The sequence below is a fragment of the Dipodomys spectabilis genome, unplaced genomic scaffold (assembly GCF_019054845.1).
Source record: "Dipodomys spectabilis isolate Male_0828 unplaced genomic scaffold, ASM1905484v1 ptg000157l, whole genome shotgun sequence".
NCBI lineage: Eukaryota > Metazoa > Chordata > Mammalia > Rodentia > Heteromyidae > Dipodomys > Dipodomys spectabilis.
The window spans coordinates 17,583,254-17,605,150 of NW_024870834.1; the positions used below are offsets into that span (position 1 = coordinate 17,583,254).

General features: G+C 49.8%; 1 protein-coding gene across 1 annotated transcript in view; it reads right to left on the reverse strand.

The window, feature by feature from the left end:
- Positions 1-21,532, reverse strand: part of Tmem63c (transmembrane protein 63C) — a 64,173-nt gene extending 42,641 nt beyond the window's left edge. The window contains exons 1-2 of the mRNA XM_042692652.1: positions 21,455-21,532; positions 9,713-9,842 (exon numbers count right to left, since the gene is read on the reverse strand). The gene's annotated coding sequence lies outside the window, so the exon portion shown is untranslated. The remainder of the gene's footprint in view (positions 1-9,712; positions 9,843-21,454) is intronic.
- Between the last annotated feature and the right edge of the window lie 365 nt (positions 21,533-21,897).

Below are 21,897 nucleotides of genomic sequence, written 5' to 3' on the forward strand. Positions count from 1 at the left end.
GTTTTGTGTGTCCCGTACAAAGATCTGTGATTCCCTAGCTCAGGCATGAGGAAGCCCGGGTGCAGAGGGACTAGCAGACTTGCCAGGTCAGAGATTGGGTCAGAGAGTTGATGGGAATGGAGTGAGTCCTGGGGAGACTCACTCATGAATCACACTGCCAGGAGCCACCATCAAGGCAGAGAACGATGAAGCCCCAGCAGTGATGAGACCCCTTGGTTGAAGATAGACACCGACAGAGAAGGAGAAGGCAGCCAGGACCGCTAGACCACACTCCAGGCTTGGGAGGGCGCGATCGCAGAGGGAACAGAGGCAGGGAGACGGCGGTGCCCCACCACGCATGGGTAAGCCTCCTCGTCCGGCTGTCTCACTGAGCACCATGAATGCTCATGAGCAATCTAACAGTGGCAGCCTCAGAAGCAGGAATCAATGTCTCCATTTGACAGGGAGAGAAACGGAGGCTCAAAGAAATGAAGCGACTGGCCTAAGTCACACAGCTGGAAGGAGACCAAGGCAGGACTGTCTCCACCACGTCCTATGAAGGTACAAGTGGAGATAGCAGCTCTGCCCCTCCCAGGACTGTTTCGGGGGTCTAGGAAAACAGGCTCCTGCTCTGAACTACACCTACAGAGAGGGAAAGATGCAGGTGGCAGGAATCTAAATAAAAAGATGCCATGCTTTTTCAATGATCCTGAAAATGATTTTCAGAGTTTGAAAAGTGAATGTGCATATGCATTCCTGGTCACCTGGTGTCCTGTGGGGAGAGAGAAAGGAGTGTCCTGGTGTATGTGGGAATCTAGCTGTGAGTCTAGCCTCCAAAGTACGAAGCCCGAGAGTACACTCTCCTCCTGGTTTAGGAAGTATGTCTGGAGTCTTCACCTCACCCGACCACAGTTCTGAGCAGGGCAGAGATGTCAGCCAGCTGTCCCCATTTTACAAAGGCCCACAGTGGGTGAGTCACCTCACTGAGGCAGGGGTGGGGGTCTGAAACAAGGCCTGAGTTTATTGAGCTCTCTCTCTCCCTTTTGAGCGCCGATGACTGCCGCCCAGAAAGTCTGGGAGACGCTTATCTCCAGTGAACAAGCAAAAGGTCAGAAGTGGAGCTGGGGGGCTCCCCTGGGGAGTGGAGGCTGTGGCAAAGAGGGAGGCCCTCATGCTCCCAGGAGCCTTCCTGTCTTCCCTCCCAGCTCCCTCTAGGCAGCCTCAGCTCTCTCTCTAGGCAGCATCTTGCTCTCAAAGGCCTTGGCTTTCTCTGGTCTCTCTAGGTCCCCCTTTCAAGGAAGCCAGCTTGATCCCCCTCCCTACGAAGGTTCCATTGGTAAGGCTTAGCTCTACTCTGCTTCTTCCAGGCAGTCTTCCTGGAGTATCCCTGGTCTTGGCATTCTTATCGTCCTCTCAATCCTATAGCTTTCACTCTTTCCTGAGTTCTCTCCCGGGGAGTACTCCGTGTGCCATGTTTCATCCCTCCCTTCTATAAGGGGAGCAGAGAGACCTTGCTAAGAGTCACACAGTGTGGGAGAAGGGCTGCCACAGCACACGGCTCATAGCCAAAGGCACTGGACCCGATCTGGAGTCTTCCTGGACAGGACTTGGGGGAAGCCACTGTCAGAGCATTTAGTTGCTCTCCTTAAGCTGACTAGCAAGGCTGCCATATGTGGTTCTGTCTAATGCTCTAGCTTCATCTTGCTCAACTCTCCCTCATTCTCATCTCCAGCCCCCCCATTTTCCCCTGAATTCCTATAATTTTTCTTCCCTCTTGCCACAGGACCTTTGCATCTTCCAGTCTCTCTGCCTGCTCTCTGCCTCTCATTCTCTTACTAGTTAATCTCAGCTCATTTTTGCTTCCTTAAGGGAGACTCCAGGCAGGTCAGCTCCTCATTCTTGGCCTCAAGAGCATCTCGAGAGGCAGGCAGGCATGTAAGCCTGGGTCCCTAGAGCTTGACTCTGCAGGTCCAACTCCTGACTCTGCTATTTACCTGTCTGGGCAGGTTTCTTTTTTGGGGGGGTCCGGTCGTGGAGCCTGAACTCTGGGCCTGAGTGCTGTCCCTCAGCTCTTCAGCTCAAGGCTAGCACTCTACCACTTGAGCCATAGCACCACTTCCAGCTTTTTTTTTTTTCTGCTTATGTGGTGCTGAGGAATCGAACCCAGGGCCTCATGCATGCAAGACAAGTGCTCTACCACTGAGCCACCTTCTCAGCCCCTCAGGTTTCTTAACCATGCTGTGCTTTGGTTTCCCTTTGTGTAAAATGGAGACATTACTAGCATCTGCCCTGTTCGGTGGAAACAGGGATTAAGGGAGCTAATTCACAGGAAACATTTGCACAATGACTTTTCTAGTGATTGAGTATTCTTTTCCAATCACTTACAGGCTGACCTAGCCCATGGCCAGCTTCTCCAGGGAATGGTGAGCTCACTGACCACAGGCTCATGTCTTGGTTATCTATTGTTGTCTATGTCATCTAGGGAAGGGAGGGGAGCATTGTAAGTATCTGTTGAAGACAGGAGATTGGAGGTAGAGTTGGTGGGTGCCTGGGTTGGAGTAAATCTCACAAGTGCCTCTCCTCCCACAGCAGGCAAAGGGAGCTGCTGGCTAGCCTTGCCCTGGGTGTGTCCAGTCTCTTGAGGCTGGACAGCCTCTGTCCACCTCTGTCCTCTGAGGAGGGCTGGAAGCCTGCTCATGCAGTGCACCATGATGTCTCAGACAAGAGGCACCATTGTGTGGTGAAGCAAATGCATTCGCCACAGCTGGGTGAAGCTGCAGCCTCCAGCTCGAACCTGAGTTATTGCTGTAATTCTTGTTTCCGTGGCAACCTTTAGCCAGCAGACTGGGTAAGTGTTCACTCCTCATTAGCTCCTGTGGAAGATGGGGTAGGGTTTTTCTCTCCCTAGCCTCTATGCAACTGTTTCCCCAGCAATCTTCCTTGGAGAGGGAAGACCAGGGAAAAGGGCCAGGGAGGGATGGGAACCAGGACACTCCAACTGCATCCAGAACAGATTCCAACCCAGCTGTAGCTGGAGGCTGAGCCCTAGCCACACTCAGACTCAACCAGCTGTTCACGGTTCATCAATGTCCAGATACAGCCTACCAGAACTCCCGATCTATGCCTGCCAGGGCTAAGGGCTGGGGAGACAGAGATTAGCAACATATGGCTGGGCTGCCAGTGAGCTCATGGTCAGATCCACCCAAACCCCATGAAAACCCTATCAAGTTGGAAGGTAAGGGATCCAGTGGAAAAAGCAAGGTGCAGACCTACACCCTTACAATCCTTCCTGGGCCTCAATTTTCTTTGGGAAGATTCTCAAAAGAATCTGCTGGTGGCGAAAACTTTCTAGGAGGGGAAGTTGGTAGCCACAGAAGCAATGAGAAAAACTCTGTTACTGCTGGAATCCTATACATATGAAAAATCATTCCATGCAAACCAAACAAAGCCAAAGCGAGCAGCAGCAGCACGCGATAGGTGCTATAATAAAGGTGTGATGAATGACCTTGTGCTGCGGGCCTGTGTGTCTGTCTTCTGTCTGCCTCTGTATGTGTTTGTGGTGTGAGCATCTTCTGGGCTGAACAGTGTCCTTCTAAATTTCATGTCTACCTGAGATGAGACCATGGAATGTGACTTCATTTGAGAATAGGATCTTTGCAGATGTAATTAGTTAAAATGAGGTCACAGAAGACTGAGGTGTGGCTATAAGGGCAGGCGAAGTAGAGAGAGAGGCTGGGGTGATGTGTTAAAGGGAAATGACTCCAAACATTCCTGGAGCTCCACAGAGCTAGGAGAGAGAGCAGATCTTCCCCAGAGCCGGCACTGGGAGCCAGGCCTGCCAACACCTCCATTTCAGACTTGCAGCCTGTGTAAGTGGGAGAGAATAAATGTCTTATTTCAAGTTGCTGGGTTTGTGGTCCTTTATTACAGCTGCCCCAGGAAGCTAACCACAGGTCCATGCACTTGGGCTCGTGGTTTGTTTTGTAGGTATATCTGTGTATTTTTTGGGGGGTAACTCAGGTGTACTTGGGAATATTACTTGCGTTTGGGGCTATTATGTGTGTTAGGATACACGTACGCCTTTATATATGTGCATGCTGAGTGGTAGCTGTTTATGTATTTGTTCTAATTTTGTGGGGGGGGATGTTGTTTTTTTTTGTTTTGTTTTTTTTTGGTTCAAGACAGCTACTTAAAAGCGGTACCTGAAATGTTTGCTCAATGGCTGGTGGTCTACAAACAAAGCCATGCCTCCAACCCGTTTGTGTGTTTCATTCTGTGAGTGTGAATGTGTGTGTTGTGTGTGTGTGTGCATGTGTATATAAAAGAGAGAGAGAGAGAGTGCACACCTGAGCAGGCGCACCTGTGTGAGGGCAGCTCATGCTCAGCAGCCTCCCTAAGTCCCTAGCACTCTGGAAGTCTTCCTCAGGGCCCCCAGTGCAGGGCGGCCTCCAGACAGGCAGCCAGTGGCTGTGGGATGGAGGCATGTTGGGGCCAGGTTGTAGCAGTGTCCTCTCTGGTCCAGTGGGAGAAAGAGAGGGTGTCTATAAGAGGAATGTCCTCACGGCAGGACTGTAGACATCTCCCCAGGGCCCATTGGGCCCTTTTGGAGTTTTTCAGCAGAGTTCAGCCCCCATTCCCCGTCCCCCACCCTTGGCCTCTGCCTCTCTTTCCTTTGCAGCTGATTTAAAGGAGAAGGGATCAGTGTTGCTCGGAACAGTAGCATAGCACACGTCAGCCCAGGCTGCAGCTTTACCGAGAGGGAAGGAAGAAGATGGGCTGGGCCCAGCCACTCCAGGACTCTACTTCTGGAGTCAATGATGGGTCCAGACCCTGAGCCTGAACTCATGGAGTCTTGGGTCTGGGCCTGAACATCTAGCAGACACATAGCCTCCTACAGGAGCACAATGGGCCATAAGTTCAATGGGTGCTGGGCACACAGGAACACCTGCCTTGGCTCTGGGGCATCCACAAAGGCTGCCTGGAGGAGGTACCAACCCAAGCAGCTCTTTAAAGACAGACAGCTTAACTCCCATGAACAGACGAACAGACAGCTTCCTAGCTGCCAGGCGCTCTGCTCACACACAGACTCTGCACACACAGATATTTTAACTCTTCAGTAACCCAGATATAGAAGCCATTGAGACTGAGTAGATCTGAGCAGGGCCAGTCACGTGCCCAGCCTAAGGGCAAACGGGTCTCCAACCAGCTGGAAGGCAGGACATAATATTAGGGGAGATGACACAAAAGAGAGGAAAGGGGGGAAGACAAGCCATGGGTCCAGATGGAAACAACCACGCCTCAGACACAAGGAGGAGGCTGAGGACTGGGAATGTGGCCTAGTGGTAGAGTGCTTACCTAGCATGCATGAAGCCCTGGGTTTGATTCCTCAGTACCAGAAAAAGCTGGAAGTGGCACTGTGGCTCAAGTGGTACCCTTGAGCAAAAGAAGCTCAGGGACAGTGCCCAGGCCCCTGAGTTCAAGCCCCAGGACTGGCAAAAAGAAAAAAAGAAAAAGGAGGCTGAGCCAGGTGCTGGTGGCTCATACCTGTAATCCCAGCTACTCGGAAGGCTGAGATCTGAGGATCGTGGTTTGAAGCCAGCCCAGGAAGGAAAAGTCTTACCTCTAACTAACCACTCAAAAACTGGAAAAGGAGCTATGGCTCATGTGGTAGAGCACTAGCCTTGAGCAGAAAAGTTCAGAGACAGCACCCAGGTCCTAAGTTCAAGCTCCAGACCTAGTGCACGTGTGCATGCATGCACACACATATACACATGCACACACAAAGAGAGAGGCCAGGCTGAAGCCATTCTGGGCTCTGGTCCCATCTGTCTAACTAGGGCAGCAGCCATGCTGACTGCCCGGGGGGCTCTCTGAGAGCAGCTGCTCCAGCAGTGGGTGGCTGGCAGCCAGATGGCAGAGGCTGTGGGTCTGACTCTCATGGCCTCACAGGACCCATAGGGGCCCAGAGAGCCCAAAGGCAAGGAACCTAAGAACCACATGCTACTGAGGTGGGAGCTCTTTATTTACAGACTTGTTCACGATGAAGGTCAGCTCCAAAGGGAGGCTGAGCCAGTAGCTGAGGGCTGATACAACTACCCAGACTAGTGGTGGCCCTCACCCCCCTTAACCCCTGACCATCTCTCTGGGGTTCAGGATACTTCTGACCTCCTCAACCCAGAACACAAGGCCAGAGGTAGCCTCCTTCTGACATAGCTCCTGCCCCTTGGATGGGGTTGAGGGTCAGGAAAGCTATCTTAATACTGAAAATAGAAATAAAGAAAGTGACCTCTAGCTGAGGAAGAGGAATTCTCGTCAGACTCAAGGAAGCACTGGCCTGGATTGCTGAAGAAAGTCATGGTTATTTTGGGAGAAGACGAGAAAACCCGTCTTTCTCTGTGCTAACAAATCTGCCTGCCTAGAAAAAAAGACAAATGTAGGGATCTCTTACTCCCCTCTACGCTCACCCCCACCCCGGTCCCTGCTGGTCTCCCCTTCTGCCTTTGTCATCTATTTATCCCAGTCCAACACCTGGTGCACATGAGAAAGCTCAGGCCATTTTCCAGCCAGGTGGACGGAACGGGCAGGTAAACCAGCGCCCAAGCCTGAGAGAGCAAGGGCCACGCAAAGGAAATGCTGTGCTTTTCTTGGGCTTTGGGGCTCAGAGCACACAGCCCAGGGGCAGGGAGGGCTTCAGAAAGTGGCATTTGCAGGGCAGGTAGGATTCTGCACCGACAAAAGCCAGTGGGGGCAAAGGGCAAGCTGAGTAGAGGGGACAAGTGAGTGGAATAGAGGGGCAGAGGATGGAATATTCCAGAAATGACAGACTGGCTGGGCTGCAGAGGTACAGTGAGAAGGGTCTGGCAAGCTAACCAATAAGTTGGGAACAGACTATGAGGCCCTGAGCCAGGCTGAGTGATCTGCACTGTCTGGAAGGCAGTGGGGAGCTATGGATGGGTTTGGGGAAAGACATGGCATTATCTGGGCTGGAGCTAGAAGAGCTTCTTTCTCCTGTCTTAGGGTCTCATGAAATTCACTTGGCCTTGATTCCAAGCCCTGAGGCCTGCCAGGGATTTCCTAAGGAGGGTAATTTGTATCTCACACATTACACTTTTGAAACTCTACTTAATAACATAGCTCTGTGGCCTCCTGACTCCCCCATTTTTCTTCAGTTGTAGCCTAACTATACTGTATCCAGGGTTTATGAGACTTGTGATCTACCCTGTCTCTCAGGATAAATCCCAGTGCCCAGGTCTGTTTTCTTTGCTACCTAGAACCCTAACAAACTCTTGTTATGGTAGAGGGGGAGAAGGGAAGAAAGAGGCTGCTCCGCAGGAAGCAGCCGAACTGCTTGCTGCCTCTCTGGCTCCTCACTTCTGGCTTCCCAGGCTTGGCAGCACCTGAGCCTCCCAGTGGAAAAATGTCGGAGAGATGCAGACAGAACTGTCTTACTTCCCCTCCTGTGCCTCTCACCCTGCCAGGAATCTGGGAAGATTTGGATTGCTCCTCCTTCCCTTCTGAGCCAGAACCCCCACCACTGCTTTCTGTCATCTTGGAGCGGAGGCCAAGACGAGCAAACTGCACCCAGGGGGGAATGAGAGGCCTGCAGCACACGGACCTAGAAGAGCAGACCTGACTCTGCTCAGAGCAGTATTACAAATTACTGAGCCCTGTCCCAGGCAGGCTCTGTACAGCCATTCTAGCCTCACACTCACCCCCGTGAAGTGGAAAATCAGCCTACCCATTTTACAGACGGAGAGACAGAGACTCAGAGAGGTTCACTCAGTCTTCTTACCAATTTTGACTGCAGATCCAGTCAACTCTACCCAGTGCCCCTTTCTTCCTGGAACTCTCTGCTATAAAAGTAGGTGGGCTGCTGGAATGGTTCTGTGCTGCATACTCTGTCCAGGGTGCTGATCACAAGTAGTCTCTGCCACTCCCTAGGCTGCCCGCTGGAGCTATGGGTACAGAAGCTCTGGCCACCTCTGAGGACAGAATGAGGATAATGGCTTCATGTCTGCCATCTGCTTGGCCTCAGCATAGGGCTTCTCTGCTTTGGGTAGTGCCAGCTTCCTCTCCTCACTCTCATGTGGACAGAGCTGGAATCTAGACTAGGGCCCATTGCCTTTATAGTCCCAGTGGGCTGAGGCAGAGGAAGCCAGAGCTATAGGTTTCCAGTGAACCCAGCATCCTTGTCTGCTCACAGCCAGGCTGTGGTCAGGGATCAAACTTTCAGCTATGTGTCTGCAAGTGGCCACTCTCCTGTGCCTCAGGAACTCAGTTCACCCAGTGAGGGATTTCTTGTTATGGGCATGACAAAAAAAAAAAAAAATATATATATATGTATGTGTGTGTATATATATAATATTATATATAGATATATATCTCCAGTTTCTGCCTTCAAGGCCCTTAAAAGACACAAGACCCTTACGGCACAGTCATTAAGCCATGGGGAGACATGGATGATGGTAGAGCAGAGGAGTGATACAACTACACTTTGCTTTAGGAAAGTAAGGCGAAGCGGGAGTCCATGAATTGTACTGATAAAGACACTGAGGTACACAGAGATGGTGACAGCTGAGGCATAAGCCACTGAACTGCAGAGCTGGAGCATTACACGCTACTCCACACTGCTGCTTGTGGCCATCTAGATGGGAGGAAGTGACTCTGGCACAGGGCTGAGCAGGGAAGATGGCGGAAGACAGCAGTAGAGTACTTCCTGGGGTCAAGACTGCTTATCCTGAGGTTTCTTTCAAGAAAGGGCCAGGGGACATGTCTTCTTAAATTGAAGACAGGAAAATCAAAGCACCTTGCATGCACGCGCGCATACACACACACACACACACACACACACACACACACAAACTGTATCAAAGATTTCCTTTTCCCATGAGGATAGCTTCTTTTAGATACTCAGAGAGAAATCATACCACAGCTAGAATTTCCTCTGAGAAGCCTCCCGGATATCTAATCCTTTCTGAAAGATTTCTTCATTAACATATTCCTTTACTTAAAGGAGGGAAGAAAGCCTCACATAGTGGCTAACGTGGCCTTATGAGGTGCTAGAGGTGGCCCAGGGAGGTGGGAAGCAAAAGAGCTGGTGGCAAAGGCTGAGATGAGGCTGCGAAAAGAGGAGGCGCTGAACCTGACAAGGGCCATCCGAAGCCAAAGGCTTCCTGTGCTCTCTGACAAGATTACACCTGATTCCTCAGAGCTGTTCCACACATTTGGAACTACACTTCTGATGTAAGATGTAAGTACTGTCTGAGAAATAAAGAGGGATTGTCGTTGGATTATGTCACTAAGATCTTTCCAGCTTTGGCAGTTTCTGAAGATACCATCTGTCCTAATCCTTTCCTGAAGGGGAAAAAAAGAACTCACAGGCATTGTGGAGCTCTCATTAGAGCAGCGAACGTCGGGTTCTGGTCCTGCCGCATGCCAGGGCAAGCCAGGCAAGAACCACACAGGGGATCTGCTGAGAGCTCAACCTAGGCTGTGGCAGATGGGTGGGTGGCATGCGAACCAAAGCCCAAGGGTTTCTCACCCGTTTGAAGGTCTCAGGAGCAGAGTCACCTGGAACGATGTCCCTGCAGAAGGCCCTGACTTTTCTCTCCCAAAAAGCTGTGGGCTGAGAAGGGATTAGAGAGGACTGGAGAGGCACAGGCCATAGGGCAGGCAGGGGGATGTGCAGGTGCTAGGCTTGGGTGACAGGTGGGATGATGGCAGAGACACCTACCTAGAGCAGCAGGTGGGGGTGGAGGATGATGAGCTGTTCCTAGGCCCACTCTTGATGGATCCCCAGGGATTCCAAGGGACTCAGCAGTACCTCGCTGACTCCTGACCACAAGAGTGGCTCCTCCAAGTCTCTGTAGAACAGGGACAATGGGACAGTCTCAGGGCAGGCAGGCACAGATCCCAATTCTCCCTGGCTTCTGAACAGCTCCTCCCCAAACCCAAGCAGTCCAGACTCCTCCCAAGCCCGGCATTCTGTCAGCATCTTTCCGTAAGAGCCTGTGTTAGGGAGTTCAATGAGGAGGTAGAAAGATCTGGCTGAAACACAAGACCCTATCCCAAAAAATTACCTGACATATGTAAAGGTAACCCCACTGTAAATCACCTCTAAAACAACAATAGATTAGGAAAAATAATTAACTAAGGCAAAAAGGGCTGAAGTGAATATGGTTCAAATGATAAAGCACTTTCCTAACAAGTACAAGATCATGAGTTAAAACCCAACTACCACCAAGAACAGATTTTAAACATGTAAACTAGTTTGCACTCCTTTAGCAATAAGGAAGATGTCCCTTTCTCTCCATCTTCCACAAGACCATGAATTATCAAATTCTTAAACTTGGCCAATATTAGAGCTGAAAAATAATAACTTGTCTCAGTTTGTAACTGTCAGTAAGGACAAACCTGTCTTCGTGGTTTGTGATACTTTGGCTTTGCATTTATTTTTCTGTGAACAGTCTATGTCCTTTCTTTAAAAAAAAAAAAGCTTTTCTTAAGTTAATGCAATTAATATTTTTGTCACAGATATTGTCTCTTCCTGACCTTATTTATGGCATCTTTTGTTTATAAAAATTTCACATCTTCCTGTAATCAAAAGTATTTCTTCTCTCTAATGACTTCTGGGTATTTGGAATTTCCCAGCTGGGTACGGGTGGTTCATGCCTGTAATCCTAGTTACTCAGGAGGCTAAAATCTGAGGGACTGGGGCTTGAAGCCAGTCGAAACAGCAAATTCTATTATACTCCATCTCCAAAATAATCAGCAGGAAGGCATGGCTCAAATGGTTGGGGCACCAGCTGAACAAGCAAGCCAAATGAGGCAAGATCCTGAGTTCAAATTCTGGTTCAAGCACAACAAAACGAAACTTTCCTGAAGATCATCGAAATTCTGTGCCCACATTTCTCACTAGTATTGATAGGGTTTTATTCTTTCATGATGCATCTAGAATTTGCATTGGTGCAAGGATGGTGGTAGGACCCAGCTTTGTTGTTTTCCTCAAAAGCCAAGCAAAAAAGGGCCTCACAGTGTTTTTTGAGTAGTCTATTTCCTGTGCTCCCTGTCCGATTCCAAATTCCAACTGAACTGTAGGATGGGTCTAGAGGGAGAGCATAAACTCAGGATCAAGTGCATGGCTCAACTTGCAGCTCTGCTGGATCTAGCATAAGTGACCTAACTTTCCTTGTCTACAACTGGTAGTGTTTATAGTACCATCTACAAAGCTATGGAAAGGATTAAATGAGTTATTACAGATAAAGGACACAGAAAACTACCCAGAAGAGGCTCACCTAAGATGTAGACACAACTGAGCTGAAAGTGGAAGGATGAAGAAAAGATCTCCAGGCAAACAGTGGCCATTATGATTTAACCATGTCCCCTGCAGTGAGGAAACCTCAGTTCCCGTGTTAAAAACAGTTCCCATGCATCAAAGTTGTGAGGTAGGCCCTTGAAGAATTAATTAGATCACAAGGGCTCTGTCCTCATGAATGGATTAACGTCAATAGCATGGGAGTGGATTAGTGACCTCCAGAATGTTAGGAAGTGAATCACCCCCCCTTCCCTCTCTCGTCCTGGCATTTTGTCACCATGAGGTGCCTTCATCAATCATGGATTTCTCAGCCTTCAGAACTAGGAGCTAAAGACATATCTGTCCATTATAAATCATTGGACTCAAGTATTGCTATAACAACACAAAATGGATAAAGACAGTAACCACATATGGCCAAGGGTGACTGTATTTCTAACAGAAACTGCCACAAGAGATGAAAGATATTCTGTAATGATCAAGTGTATATATACCAGGAAGATACAGCAACTCTAAATATACATGCACCAAACAGCAGAGCACCCAAATACATGAGGCAAACATGGACAGAATGGAAAAGAAAAAGACACCTTTCAATGCTTTCAACAATGATTAGAACAACCAGACAAATCAACAAGGAGACAGGACCTGACCCCACACACTTGAACCCAAGATGCTTATACAGAATGCTCAGCTGCAGACACACTTCCCAACAATCTCCAGCACAGATTGCTATAGGATTCAGGTGCAGCATCTCTACCTGAATGTGTGATTCAGGTACAACATCTGCACCTGAATGTGTGTGTTGGTGATCTCCTCTCCCTCTCTCCTTCCCTTCCTCACTCTGTTTCCTCCCACTCCACCCCAACCATGCCCCCTTCCTCTTTTGCTAATACCAAGTTTTAACTCAGAGCCTCAAACTCTCAGTCTGGATTGCTTGCTCACTCACAGCTGGCACTCTACCATTTGAGCCACAACTCCAGTCTAGCTTTTACTGGTTATTTTGGAGATGATGTCTAATGGACTTTTTTGCCTGTGCTGGCTTTTAACCATAATCCTGTGGATGTCAGCCTCCTAAAGAGCTTGGATTACAGGGTGAGCCACCAGTGCCTGGCTAGTGGTTATTCTCAAATCACTGCAGAGGTCTGTGAAACCATTCCTCTGTTTAACAAATATCTCTATGTGTCAAGAACACAGGGAGCCAAAGTTAACAGCAATGATTTAAGAGCTGCTTCTACCACCTCTGGTTAGATTTAGAGTTATTTTTAACACGTACTGATACCAGAAACACTTTCTTCTATTATATTTTAAAGGAGGATGAAGTTTATGGGTAGAAATGCCATATATATTTTCATTTCTAGTATTAATTACTATTACTAGTCATCTCTATCTTGTTTCTACTATGTTTTTCAGTTGACAATCTTACTCTTTTTTTTCTCCAAGTAGCAAATCTTATTCTTACCAAATCTGTATGAAGATTTTCTTTTCTCTTGTCCTGGGGATTGACCCAGAGCCTGGGTATTCTTAAACTTACTCAATACCACTCAGGAATACTTCTTTTTTTTTTTTTTTCTTTTTTCTTTTTGCCAGTCCTAGGGTTTGACCTCAGGGCCTGGGCACTGTCCCTGAGCTTCTTTTGCTCAAGGCTAGCCCTCTACCACTTGAGCTACAACACCACTTTTGGCTTTTTCTGTTTATGTGGTACTGAGGAATCAAACCCAGGGCTTCACGCATGCTAGGCAAACACTCTACCACTAAGCCACATTCTCAGCCCAACTGAGGAATACTTCTACCCTCTATTTTATTTTATTATTATTATTTTGGGGGGGGGTCTGGTAGTGGGGCCTGAACTCTGGGCCTGGGCACTGTCCTCAGCTCTTCATCTCAAGGCAAGCGCTCTACCACTGAGCCACCTTCCCAGCCCCTACCCTCTATTTTATAACTTACATTTTTAAATTTTTCATTGGCTTATACCCCAAGAGCACAGTCAAAGAATTAAGGTAATAGCGTTCTTTCCTCATATGTGTTTCTGCCCACATATAAATATGCACATGTACATAAAAACCATGTTAAGCAATACCTATTTATTTCTATTAGAGTTAAAGGCAAGGACATATATCAATTTTATCAAGGGCTTATTTATATAATTCTTTATCTCAGTATGCTTTTTTCAACTATGTTAACAGGTGTTTTTTTTTTAATATTGAGTCTGTATTTGTGGACCATTAACTTGCTTGTTGTTTATTTATTTTTAAAAAAATTTACTGTTGGGGCTGGGAAGGTGGCTCAGTGGTAGAGTGCTTGCCTCGCATGCATGAGGCCCTGGGTTTGATTCTTCAGCACCACATAAACAGAGAAAGCAGGAAGTGGCGCTGTGGCTCAAGTGGTAGAGTGCTAGCCTTGAGTTGAAGAGCTGAGGGACAGCACCCAGGCCCAGAGTTCAGGCCCCACGACTGACAAAAAGAAAAATTACTGTTATGTTATTATTAAATATATGAATTTTGCATCAATTTTTATACATGAATATTTATTCTATTATTTATGAATTTTCACCAATATTTATAAATGGAGTTTATAAGGTAAATTTCTGTTTTTTACTATCTTCATCAAGATTTGGTAACAATGTGGTCCTGGCTTCATGGAGTGATCTGGAATTCTCCCTTCTCTGTGTTTTGGGTATGGTTAGTGGGGTTTAAACAATATTGGATGTAAAATGGACCCTGTGTATGGGTGTGGAAGTGTGGAAATACAAGTGGGAGGAGGAGAACAAATGGAGAGGGTGTAGGAGGGTGAATATGGTCAAAATACTTTGTCTACATATGTGAAAATGAGATTGGTTTGGGAAGAGGGGGATTGGGGATGAGGGGGAGTGATGGAAGGGGTTAATCAAATCAAGGTATTGTATGCACATATGATGAGTCAAAACTAACCCCCCGTACAACTAATTAATGGTCATAAAATACGTACAATAAATGTAAATAAATAGCATTGGAATCATTTGTTCCTTGAAACCTTGATAATTAAAACTGTCTAAACTTGGTTTGTTTTAGGAGAATCTTATGAAAGACTATTTGAGTTTTCTATGTCTTCTGGGATCAAACTGATGATTTATATTTTTTTTCCCAGAAAACTGTCACTACATCTAGCATCTAACCGAATTTGCATATGGTTAAACCCAGAATTCTCCAAGAATTCTACTTGCTTAATATTGGTGGATACTTCCCCATTTTAATACTGAATTTTCATCTATTTGCCTCATTCCTTCACCACTCCTTATTACATTAGCCATACTTTGAAGCCAAGGTGTTTCCTTCCCCCTCCCACACCCTCCCCCAGCCTTCTTTACTACACACACATCCCAGAAATAGAGGTGCTGAAATTGCACACAGGGATGAGAAAGTGGCCAGAAAAAAGCAGGCTGATAAGTCAACATACCCTTCAAAAGTGCAGAGCCTGTCCACATTCTCTGGCCTGGAACACCCGGCCATACAGAAAAGCCCATGTCTGCTGCTTTACTGGGTCTTGCCACTATGACCTCTGCACCTTGCACGCTACTACAGAATATGCCTAACATTCTCAGTCAGTCATCAAGGGCTGTTTCTTTGTCTACCCACCCTATTCCCCATGGGTCACTAGAGGGCATGTGTGCAACGACCCTCAGCAAACACTTGGTGCCAGAAGGGATGAGCTCACTGTCTAACAGAAAAGCCAGACTCACTGTGCTACATGCATTAAAGTCTTTACAGATCTCTGCTGGCAAAGATCCAAAGAGGGCTTCATGGAAAAGGTGGCATTCAGGGTTGAGTTTTTTTGTTCTTTGTTTGTTTGTTGTCGTATCTGGTTATGGGGCTTGAACCCAGGGCCTGGGCACTGTCCCTGAGCTCTTTTGCTCAAGGCTAATGCTCTACCACTTTGAACCACAGACCCATTTCTGGTTTTTTGAGTGTTAATTGGAGATAAGGGTCTCACCAGGACTTTTCTGTCAGGGCTGGCTTCAAACCATGATTCTCAGATCTCAGCCTCCTAAGTAGCTAGGATTATAGGTGTGAGCCACCAGGGCCCTGGCTTGGGGTTGTGTTAGAACTGGACAAGATCTGGAATGAGAGGAAGAGATAGACTAATGCATGGGCCGAAAAGAATCTTTTTTATATAATTCAATTTGCCAGTCATAGTTTTTAGCTGAGTTGGGGGAGGAAAAGCCAGGCATAGTTTGAAGAAAAAAAAAACAACACTTCAAAGTCACTGGGTTTGGGTGGATCTTGCTTATAATCTTTGACATTCAGAATGAGATGGGAGGACTGAGGTCCAAGGCCTAGTCCAGGCAAACAAGTCTGTGAGACTGATGTCTCCTCCAATTAACCAGCAAAAAGCCAGGAGTAGCAGAATGGCTCAAATGGTAGAGCACCAGGTTTGAGAGAAAAAGCCAAGTGTGAGTACAAAGCTCTGAGTTTAAGACCCAGGGCCAGAAAAAACAACAACAACAAGTTGATCAAACATATCCCATATCCTTACATACAAAGTGTGAGCCTCTGGGCTCTGGGTGAGTACAGTGGGCAGGGGGGGTGGGGGAGAAGGTATAGTGTGTGGAAAAAGGAGTTTGGGCTTAATCCCTGAGGAGTTCTTAGTGGTAGGCCCTGAGGGCCACTGAAGAGGAACCAGGGCAGCACTGAAGAGGAACAGGGCAGCCCAAAAAGAACTCAATTGGTAAGCCAGCGGGGTTGCTGGGATACCCAGCCCCTGGACCAGGCCTGAGTTGGAAGCCTATTTGCACCCACCCCCACACCCTCTTTCTCTGGGGGGGTGAAAATCAGGGTTGCTTGCCTATATTTCTTTCTCAGACTAGTCAGAAGGCTGTGGAACAGGGGATCCTGCAGCTGTGACCCTTGCCAGGAGCTTACATTGTGCATGGCTTCCTGGCCCCCTCCATCCTGGCTCTGCAATACAGGGCAGGCTACAGTAGTAGGCGCTGAGGAGTTAATGTATTGCTGAGCAGGAGCAGGGCCTGGGTCTCCTTTCTCTGCTCCTGTGGGCCTGGGGCAGGAGTCCTATCCATGTTTCCTGCTCTTATGATAAGAGCTGTCCTTCGGCAGACCCAGCTCTGGGCACCCTGCCCAGAGTGGAGAGGAAGAGGGGAAACTCTTGACCTTCACTTCCCAGTCCTTTTGGTCTTCAGCAACTTCAGCAAAACCACGAGCAGCATAAGAGGTGAACTCAGGATGTATCTGTGGTGCTGGGCAGGACAGCTCCCAACATGGCTCCTTGGAGTCAGACCACTGCATCTTGCTGGGTGTGACCAGGGCCACTCTCCCTGTTCCACTTCTTCCCTGGGGCCTGGATTCACAAGCACTGACAATAATCCTAGCTCTTCACATGGCTGAGATCCGAGGATCACAGTTCAAAACCAGCCAAGGCAGAAAGGCCAAAGAGACTATCTCTAATTAACCAGCACAAAGCCAGAAATAGAGCTGTGGCTCAAGTGGTAGAACACTAGCCCTGAGTGATAAAGCCAAACAAGAACAAGAGGCCCTGAGTTCAAGTCCCAGCACTAACATAAATAAAAAGTAATCACAAGGTAACATGAGGCCAAGGGACAGCATCAAGTTTTCAAACCAGCCTCTCAGCCCGTTCTGGTACCTGAACGTGGGCATATATGGCCCCAGCCTAGGAGGGGTCCCTGGCCAGAGACAGCATGTTCATTATACTAAAGGACACATCCCCTCTGCTCACCACCCACACGGTCATCTGGTTCTCTTTGGTTCTGAGACCACCATCATTTGCCAGGTCCTGGGGCTCTCTTTGAAGGGAGCAGCTATCTTTGTTCGCCCTGTGCCTGTAGCAATGTCTATGGTTGGTCAGCCATTGTTAGACAAATTGTGTGGTGCTACCAAAACAGAACCAGCCATCCCAGAGGTCCCAGCAATCTGACAAGTAGGAAGTGAAGGGACAAACAAATGGGAAGGGGACTTAGTCACCAAGAACCAACAGGGCATCTTCCATCCATCTTGCCAGTGGCCCTAGGTGTAAGGGATTGTTTTACTATGTTGAAACACAAGACTCACCTTGTAGAAGTGATCAGGTAATAAACCCAGTGGGAATAGAGCCCCTCCTTCCCCCCTTCCTTCCCCCCCCCCCCGCCCCGCATCCCCACAAGTGATATATCTACATTGAAAAGGTCCTCCTTGCTCCCAGGCACAGGAAGCATAGTTGATCTCCCACAAGGCCCTGGAAGAGTATCCAGCTGCCCACGGAAGCATTTCCAGTCTATGGAACAAATCATTGCCACTCTGATGATGCAACCTCATGATCAAAAACCCAAACCAACTCCCTGGCAGAGTAGATAGCCATAGGATTAAGTTGCTCCCCTGACCCTCCAAACACCTTTGTTCTTTTTTTTTTTTGGCTAGGACTCAGGCCAGTGTTACACTTCTGAGAAGATGGCCACAGTGAGGTGGCTTTTTTTTTTTTTTTTTTTTTTGTCTCCAGGACCACTTCCCTTGGCCAGGCCAAATCAGGGGTGAAAAGGGAACTAGTTGGCCAACTCCTGGAAGCTGGACTGGCCTTTCTGCCCCTGGTATCCTTAGAGGATAGTAGAGGCCTTGACTTGGCAGGAACAAAGGCCTGCAGGCGCAGGGCTATGGCATAACTCATCCACCCTGGCCCAGCCCTTCCAGGCTCCTCCTGAGGTGCTGGGCGAGACAGCAGAGGGGGCTGGGGGAGTGAGGGTTTGAGGAAAGCAGAAGTGGCAGCTCAAGACACTTGGGTTTGAGACCTGGCTTTCTGAGTGAGTCTCTGCTTGTTCTGACAACATCATTCTTGAATAAAGGAAGCAGACAATGATTATGGGTCCTCCCCCACCATTGCCTCTCCGCATGTTTTAGTCCAGTGCTGGTAAGGAACATGGAAACTTGAGTGCATATCCTGCTCTAGAGTCATAGGACATGATGTTCTGATCTGACGATGTTTTCCCAAGAACCACTTTCAGTTGGCCTGGAGCAGTCGAGACAAATCTAGAACAAGGACACATCAGACTTCTTGAGCTGTCCACATGTTCATCTCAGTGGAACCAGGTCCCCCATCTTGGCTCCCCCTGTGACTCTGCCCTGCAGGAATTGCACCAGTCAAGTCATAGGCAAGGAAGCAGAGTCTCAAGTGCACTACCCATGCCGATGTATGGATAAGCTGTGAAAACCGCTGTTCTCCCAGGGTGGGGGAGGGGCAGGCCCAGGGCCCACCTCAGTACACAGGCCACTAAAAGCTGCTGATCTCACTTAGCGCTGAGCACTTCCCCTAAGTACTTTCATTACAGCTTTTCCCAGCTCCAGCCTGTCCATACCCTGGACACTGTACAAAGAGCTTCCCAGTACTTTCTGTCCATTATCTCTATGGTTTTTCCTGCAGCTGTCTTTCAGGAAAGGCCAGGGGTAGAGGGTCCATGAGATGTGGGAGTCAGTGGAGGGGTATAGGTCTGTAGGAAAGCCCACTGCATCACTACACACAGGTATCTCACAGGTGGAAATAATACAGATATGGGTGGAAAGCATATTAATGTCACAGGTAGCTGAGGAGATTGGAAAGGAAGCACTCACAGGCCAGAATACAATTGGAAGTGGGCTGGGAGGGCCGGCCTGCCTGCCTTCCAAGGCTGGAAAGAGCCCTAGATCAGTTAGAGCAAAATCCACCCTTCTCCATTGAGGCAGGACACAGATGGCTTCCATGTAGTCCAGAGCCTCTGGGAATAACATTTCCCATCAGTAATGAACACCTGACACATTTCCAAGGCCTTCCCACCCATCTGGAAAAGGTGTCTTCATGCCCTGCTGTCAGGTAGGGAAACTGAGAGCAATAGCTCTTGGTCCAGAACTGGCCCTCTGCTCTACGGATCCGGTTGTCTTCCCACAATTCAAGGGCAGGCAGGAGCTCTCTCAGGCCTCAGCCTGCCTCCTGGCTGGAGGGACATACACCCGGGACTAGGGGCACAGGGACTCTTCCTGGAGGAGAGATGCCAGGAGAGGAGTTGATACAAGCTCTTCTTCTAGCATGGCAGACCCTCTCCTCTCCAGCTGTTCTGTTACCCCACAAGCAGCTGATTCTCATCTTGTTTTCTGAGGAGCCCATTCTTTCCCATAGATCACTTGTTCTAGAAATTCTTGGTGATCATGAAGCAGCCCTAGGCATGCTGTGGTCACAGGGAATCAGCCTGGGGGGCTCTGTGCCCAGGGAAGGTTTAAAAATAAAAAGTAGCCAAGCCGGGCGCTGGTGGCTCATGCCTGTAATCCTAGCTATTCAGGAGGCTGAGATCTGAGGATCGCGGTTCAAAGCCAGCCCGGGCAGGAGAGACCGTGAGACTCCTATCTCCAATAAACCACCAGAAAACCGGAAGTGGCACTGTAGCTCAAGTGGTAGAGCGCTCGCCTTCAGCTGAAGAGCTGAGGGACAGCGCCCAGGCCCAGAGTTCAAGTCCCACGACCGACAAAAAAAAAAAAAGTAGCCATTGTATGCCAGGTACATGGTGACTCCTTCACTCAGCGTAATTGTCAGAACCTCCTCTCCTGGCATGGTGTCAGAGAGATCCGGGTCCTCCTGCTGTGTGTCACTTCTTTGAGGGTCCAGTTCCCCAGTCAGGTTCATAGCTGCTGCCACCAGAGCGGAGGGATGTGACAGGCCCATAGGAACTGTGGGGCCTGTGGGGACGTTCTGGGAAGATTACCAAGTGACATCCTCCGGGCCCCTCTTCAAGCCCTTTCCCTCAAGCAACTAGAAAGCATACTTTAAAGGAAAAAATGAAGGGACTGTGCCTCCTGTCAGGAGGAAGTCCCATTCCAGCGTGAGGAAGAGGAGAGGACTAGGAGCATCAGGAAGCCTCTCCAGACCACCTGGGGTAGGGGAAAGAGTCAGGAAGCCCATGGAATCTGAAGCCTGCAAGAGCCAGTTGAACCCTCTGTGCCTCAGTTTATCTGTACAGGAACATAGCTGGCTCTAGAACTAAAGAACTAATTCTCTCATTCTGCCTTTTTGTTTCTCCTCCAGAAAATGAAGAAGGTAAACTGAGGGAAAGTTGGAGACGTGAACTTTGATCCAGTGGAGTCCACTTATTTCCTGGGACAACAGAGGGCGGGAGAGAACAGGATAAGATGGACACGGGAACACTAAGAGAAGGCACACACACATCAGTGCAGCTCCAGACCCCTTGTCAGTGAGAATCACAGTGCAACAGGGCTAAGTTCTCTCCTCTCCCTTCCTGGGGGAACTCTCCCTGGGCCTCATCAACGCTTCCTCTCCTAAAGCCAACCCTCCTCTTTCCCTGAATCCACCAGGCTAGCCCAGGCCCACAGCCCACTCTGGCCAGGTGAGTTCCCTGGAGAGTTCACACCCCACACCTGGAGCTCACGCAGAAGTTCTAGATCTGAATCCTCAGGAAAGGAGCACTGGGGTGGGAGTCCAGCCCAGAAAGAACCAGTGGTCTAGAAAGCGAAAACCAGCCTCTGCCCCTCTGGGGCAGAAGGTCCTACCTGGGAAGGGAGGGGGAGGGGGGCTGCTAAGTGACCTTGGTGAAGTCACAGCACCCCTGGATCTCAGCTTCCCCAGAGCGGAGCCTTTATCCAGATCCAAAGTTTCTCTCGCTAGGCCAAGGTGAGGATGTGCCCAAGAGCCTTCTTTGGAAGCTCGTAGAACACTGGCAACCTCTGCACCCCCCGGGGGGGGGTGGAATCCAGCCACCCCCGCCTAGAACGGGACCCCTCACAGCACAGCAGCGGGGCCAGCACCCCTGGGCGGGCGGGGTGGACCGCCCCTCCCACCCCGGCCCGGTGAGTGGGCGGCAGGGGGCCCCGGGGAATCCCTGGGTGCGTGGGGGCGGAGAGACGAACTCCCACCTAGTCATGGAGGAGAGGAGCAGGGGGGACCCCCGCCCCCCCACACACCCGGGCCAAGCCTCTGCCCACTTCCATCCAGCCGAGACGGGGCTGCCAAGCCAGGGCCTTCCCTGACGGCCCCTGCCTGGGTCCGGGCTGGGGGCAGCCGGCGTGCGAGGCTCGGTGGCGCAGTCCCCCCTCCCCTCCCCAGCCCAGCCCACCCCCGCCGGCCCGAGGTCCTTCCCCGCCCCCGCCCCGGCCCGGCACCCGGATTCTCGGCCCTGCTCCGGGCGCGCTCCACCCGCGTGCTCACCACGTCTGCGCCCGCAGCGCCACGGCCCAGCCCCAGGCAAAGGGACTCGGGTAGCGAGGTTCGGGGACCGGAACACGCTCCCTACCTGGGAGGAGACTGCCAGCCGGTCCTCCCTCTTCCTCCTCCTCCTCCTCCTCCTCCTCCTCGGTGAAGCCAGCCCCACCTGGCAAGGGACTGTCAGCAAATTCCCCTCCGCATCAGCGCGCGAGCGGCATCCCGGCTCCTCCCAGCCGGCGCCAACCTCGGCCCCGCCCTAAGCCGCTCTGACCTGCCCGCGAACCCAGGAAAAAAGACCCGGACTCGTTCTCGGAGGTCCTGGGGCTACTAGAAAACATCGGCCAAGTACGATCGCAGACGCACCGGGCTGCGGGTCCCTGGCTGCGGTCCGCGCGGCACCCCCGGAGCGCCCAGCCTCCGGGCCGCCGCCCGGCCCACCTGCTCTC